Below are 6,389 nucleotides of genomic sequence, written 5' to 3' on the forward strand. Positions count from 1 at the left end.
ACCCTGATAAGCTTTGATCTTAGACACCACTCAGCGTATTTATCACTTGTTGGAGTGAGAAAAGACAGGGCAAGACTCCAGGAAGAAGGCAGAGAGGCTGCCTTCCAAGTCACTTTGAGAGTAACTAGTTCTCCCACGCCCCACCGCCCAGCCCAGGAGTTCATCTTATCTCTGTGCTATCAGTGGCCCTACTTTATCAACGTTTTATGAAAAACTTCAAGGATACAAAAAGTTGAAAGAAATGTACAGTGAAAACACATCTAGCTGCCACCTAGATTTCACAGTTGTAAAATTTTGCCTTGTGCTTCCTGAGATGGCGGAATTTTCAGTTATGCTGGGAGAGTGAGGTAGTGGTAGTGCTTGGTGCTTTAGAATGGTGTCTATGTTTTCCAAGCCATCCCTCTCCCCTAGTCATTGAAACATTGTCTAACAACAACAAAAAAAGGTATTTATATGAAAACTTTCTTGAAGGTATAAAAGTTGAATTACTTTTAGATATCCACACTTTTATTGAAAAAGCATATGCACCCAAGCCATCCCTCTCCCCTAGTCATTGAAATACTAACAACAACAAAAAAAGGTATTTATATGAAAATTCTCTTGAAGGTATAAAAGTTAAATTACTTTTAGATATCCACACTTTTATTGAAAAAGCATATGCACCCAAGCCATCCTAGAAAGGCTACCTTACAATCACAGTTGTGAATCAGTTATCGTCACAGTGGCTACACAGACAGCCCACTGCTCACTCGAGTTTTCAACACAGCCAAGAACTGGAGGATAAAAAGCACTCAATTTATGAGAGCACAATATAGATGAATAAGGCACAAAGAAAACAGACAAATAGTCTTCTGTTAAAAGATTTTCTATCAGAGTGTTTGAAGCCTTTGAACTAAATTGGGAAGAAAACATCATGGTGTACATGAGAGCCAAAAAGGCATATTTTTAGATATTTACAACAAAACGAGGCAAACATTGATCAGAAAAGTTGAAGATATTTTTAAAGTCAGCCTTATATGAAGAAACTGAAGCTTAGCATGGTTCAGGGGTATGCTTATGGACACAGGAGCATATAGTGGTAGAACTGGGACTAAAACCTGGGTCTTCACTCCTCATCTAATAGCAGATCCCTGAGCCTATCTTGGTCTCCACTCCTAGTCTAGTGGAGGATTGCTGTGTATATATTAGTTTCTACTCCTAGTCCAATAGTGGAACCCTGGGCCTATCTTGGTCACTACTACCTAGTCTAATGGGCGATTCCTGGGTCTATATTGGTCTCCACCCCTAGTGTAATGCGAGGTACCTGGATCATTCCTACCTTGTTAAGAAAAAGAATAATGTGGGCTTCCTAGATGGTGCAGTGGTTAAGAATCCACCTGTCGATGCAGGGGACACAGGTTCGATCCCTGCTCCAGGAAGATCCCACATGTCATGGAGCAACTAAGCCCATGTGCCACAACTATTGAGCCTGTGCTTTAGAGCCCGTGAGCCACAACTATTGAGCCTATGTGCTGCAACGACTGAAGCCCACACACCTAGAGCCCATGCTCCACAACAAGAGAAGCCACAGCAATGAGGAGCCCACACACCACAACAAACAGTAGCCCCTGCTCACCGCAACTAGAGAAAGCCCACGCACAGCAAAAAAGACCCAACATAGCCAATAAAATAGATAGATAAATAAATAAATTTATTAAAAAGAAAAAGAATAATGTTCTTCAAATACAGTTAGGAATAAAGAACAAGAGAGTTTTAAATAAATAGGGAACCCAAATGGCTAGGACCAGATTAAATATTAGTCCTTCGTCTCCAAGGAAGAAGCTGTAGGAGAAAATGAGCGTTTTACTGTAGTCTTTCCTCAGAATTGCTGTGATCCTTAAGAGCTGTGCTATACCTTTCTGAAATCGAACACATTAAACCATAACCTTATGTACAAAGCTGGCGATCGTTCCGAAGGGAACGTTAGTAACCTAAAGCTAAATTAAAATGTTCTCTAGCTGACAAGCCAGGAGAGGAAACACACTGCAAAAGCAAGAACGTCAGGACCCCAAACAGGATTACATTTATTCATTCCTATTTAACAAGTATTTATATATACTATTTACTTTGTGCCAAGCACTATTTTAGGTGCTTGATAAACATTAACTCACTTAACCCTCGTGGTAACCCTAGAAGTTGCCTCTAAGAGCCACTGGGAAATGCATCCTGGGTATTTTGAAAGGGGAAGCACAGTGTAATCAGTCGGCAGATTAAATGCTGCTGTCCTGTCCCAACAGAAATAACCAGCTGAGCCGGAGGAACACAAGCGTGCCCAGAAATCTGTCAGTTTCCTGTGGCTGCTGTACAAGCTTGCGGCTTAAAATGACAAATGCATCCTCTCACAACTCTGGAGGCAGGAAGTCCAGAGTCACTTTCACTGGGCCAAAGTCAAGGTGTGGACAGGACCACCCTCCCTCCACAGGCTCTAAGGGAGAATCCCTTCCCTAAGTCTTCTGGGTTTTGGTGGCTGCTGCCAGTTCCTGGCTCGTGGGCACAGCACTTCGCTCTCTCCTCCATCTTCACGTCACCTCCTCCTCCATGAGTCAAACATCCCTCTGCCTCGCTTACAAGGACACTTGTGAGAGCACTTAGGACCCACCCAGGGAATTCAGGATGATCTGGTCATCTCAAGACCCTTAACTGAATCACATCGGCAAAGGCCTTTTTTTCCAAATAAGATAACATTTACAAGTTCCAGAGGCTGTATCTTTGGCCCAGATATCCCGGGGGGCCATTTGTCAGCCTACCACAAAATCACCTGGTTAACAGCAGCCCCACACCAACACACACACACACACACACGACCTCCCAAATCTGAGCAGGACTCGTCTATGAAGATTAACCCTGTAACTGTGGCTTCATCAGAGTCACAGGGAGACAGATATCAGGGCACTGCAAGGGACTCCCTGCACTTGCTGGGACTGGAGTCCATGCAGCTCTGAAGATTCCCTCACGACACGTAAAGAATGCCATTCCAACTCCTCTCCACATTTTCCAGAAGTCACCTTGCTTGGACACATTTGACAGGGAAACATCCAGGCAAACACCTGCTCTAGAGATGAGCATTCACCACTGATCTACGGCCTTAATTTGAATTCAAGGTCAGAAACTCCTTCACTTATGTTCTACAGGCAAGTAGAACTACTTGTCTTTCTCATAGCAGGTGCTTCTTGTGCTGATTTTACACCTGGCTTCATCTTATCTTTCCTGCCCTTGTATTCCCTTTGTACTGATTTCTACGTCCCTTTGTTTTTAATTGCATTTTATTGTTTTGTGTGAATTTTTATAAAGCAGCCTTTTAAACAAAGGTGGTATATAAATCCTATCAACACATTTAAAATAAAGAAATGTGTGGCCAGGCACATGTCTGTACTAGAGTCTGTCTCCTGCTCTAGGGGGCGTGTTTGCACTCTTCTTCCACAGCCTGGGGAGATAAGAGGTCTTATACTGGGCACCTTCCAATTCGAGGCCCCAGCACACTGCAAGTGTTTTGGTCAGAGTGCTTGGGCCGGTGTAAATTACTGATCAATGAGATGGTCATTTAGGGTGTTTCTTTCTTTTTTTTTAATAAATTTATTTATTTTATTTATTTATTGGCTGCATTGGGTCTTCATTGCTGCACACGGGCTTTCTCTAGTTGCTGCGAGCAGGGGCTACTCTTCACTGTGGTGTGCGGGCTCCTCATTGTGGTGGCTTCTCTTGTGAAGCACAGGCTCTAGGTGTGGGCTTCAGTAGTTGTGGCACACAGGCTCAACAGTTGTGGCTCACAGGCTCTAGCGCACAGGCTCAATAGTTGTGGCACACAGGCTTAGTTGCTCCGTGGCATGTGGAATCTTCCCAGGGCAGGGCTCAAACCCATGTCCCCTGCATTGGCAGGCAGATTCTTTACCACTGGCGCCACCTAGGAAGTCCTAGGGTGTTTCTTGATAGAAGCTTGTCGAGATAAGTCACATGGTATATGACCCCAGGGGAAATGAGTCGAACTTATCTTCCCTAGTATTTCTGCCAGGAAGCGGATGGGGATCAGCCAGAGAGGAGCAGCGCCTGGGGGGCTGGTGCGGGGTGTACTGCTGGCTACTGCTGGCTACGGCCTGCTGGGGACACACAGTAGCTGCAGGTAGAGTCTGGGGAGCGAGCACCCACCTCCATCGAGATTCCTGAGGCATCCACACGCAGGGACACACCAGGTGAATGGGTGCCATTACCCACCTACCCTTCAACCTCAAATCCCCACGGCTTTCCTACCATTGTGCTGGACTTAGGTATTTCAGAGCTCTCTTGTCTCTAATGCAAATGATGTTCTTAAGTGGTCTCCTCTTCTGCTCCTTCTCCCTGAGCCCACCCTGGCATCTTATCATCCGGAGTGCAGAAGAGAGAGAATGAAAGGTAAGCTGCTCTTTTCCCTAAGTCCCAGAACAGGGCAGAACAAAGTCCTAACTTCTCTTCTCTGACACTGCGCCCTTGTAAGAGAATTGGGAAGTGCTCTCAGGTCGTATCGTGACGGTGGCTTTAACCATGTCTATTTCTAATGCAAGTACTCCTCCCACCAAAATCGGCCTTCCTGATAACAATGGTTTCTGTGTTGGTTTCTGTGTTCCTGAGGCCCCAGTGGTCACTGACTTTCATTAGCGCCTCTGTCTTGGAGATGGAATGGAGAGTAGGGGGAGGGGGTCTTCGAGCTTCTGCCTGAGGTTGACAGTGCATAATTCTCTCCTCCTTGTGTCCGCTCCTCTCACAGGCACCTGCCTCTCTAGGGCAAGAGCTCTTCCTAACCTATGACTGCTTCATCCTTTTATTTTGCTAATCTTGCTTTGTTCATGTATTTGACAAGGGCTGTGCTCCACATTCTGTAGACACTAAGCTTGCTTATGCAAGTTCTTCAGGGAGTCAGGAGAACCAGGTTGGAAGCTGGGTATCTAGGGTCCTGTCCTCAGTTAATTGGTGTCCAGAGAAGTGAGGTGGAAAATCACACACTCTTATCACAGTTGATGACAACAAAGGCATCAGGCCGGCTGTTGACACCCTCTCCAAAGCCCACACTGGGTGGGTGGGAGGCCCACCCGCTCCCATAGCATTTTCACCCACGACACGGACCCAGCAGGTGTCAGCTGTTCTTCAGGTGTAACCTCCAGGTGTTACCGTCCAGCCTGAGTTCTACCACCTCCAGGTAGAATGGACTCAGATACATCTCTCTGAACTGAAAGTACAATCCACGAAGACAAGAAGACTGCACATGCTTGGGCTTTTGCAGTTGATCAGTTTTCCTTGGGCAGAGAGATGAGACTCAATGGCCAACTCCCCTCCAGGGAAGTGACATTGGTTACTGTAGAGCCTTCTGGTCACATGTACACTTGGCATATGTTTATTATCACCAGCTCTGAGAGAAATTAGGCCTGTGCCTGTAGAAGTTCGACCAAGATCCAGTAGAAAGCACTACACAACACATTAAATAATAAAGCACTGTGAAGGTGCGGCGGCTGTACCAGACAATTTCCTTAGATTTCACATTATCCCAGCACCTGCTTGTGCCTGAAATGTAAAGTACAAACTGCATCTGAGAACTCCAGCTCTGCTGTTATCTAGCTTTGGTCTTAGGCAAATCGCTTAACCCGTTTAAATTACGGAGATGAAAGTGTTTTATGAAAGCACACAGCACCACACATAAAAGTTTTGGGAGACTTTGTTTAAGCCATTCCATCTGCCTTCTCACTCCTGGCCTCTCGAAGAACTGATTCACCCTCCGAAGCCAGCTCAGACGTTCTCTCTACCAGTATCCCTAAGCAGTCGTTGAGTCTTCTTTCAGGACTCAGTGGCCCACGGTACCCCATCACAATACTAAACATCGTGTGCTAGGCTATTTGTGGAAGTGGAGCACCCGCCAGAGGCTCTTCAGGTTAACTCATCTGTTCTCAGCACCTGGATCAACGTCAGCCTGAAAGATGCTAAATCAACAGTAGCTGAATGAACGACATCACCCTAGGTTACAGAGAAATGAAAGCAAGGAGTCGTGTTACCAAGAAACAAAAGCAAGGAGTCCTGGTGGTTTGGCTGACTACCACTTCCACTGGGGACATAAGAGAAACTGTATCATTTGTGAATTGCAAGACTTAACCTGGCAACAAGTGAGCTCACTGAACATATGCCTAGAAAGCTAGATGCGTCTTTCTTTAACTACTATGGATGTTGCCTTACAGAGTGATCCACAATTTCCTCAGCTTTCATCAGGTAATGCTGGACCACCTTATCGCCTGCATTTCTCTGCGGGTCACTGAGTAGCAAGGCAGACCCACTCTGGTTCACAGGTAATGATTTACACCAGGTAGCAAAAAAGGACACCAGTTGAACTGATA

The sequence above is a fragment of the Hippopotamus amphibius genome, chromosome 5, assembly GCF_030028045.1.
Source record: "Hippopotamus amphibius kiboko isolate mHipAmp2 chromosome 5, mHipAmp2.hap2, whole genome shotgun sequence".
Classification (NCBI taxonomy): Eukaryota; Metazoa; Chordata; class Mammalia; order Artiodactyla; family Hippopotamidae; genus Hippopotamus; species Hippopotamus amphibius.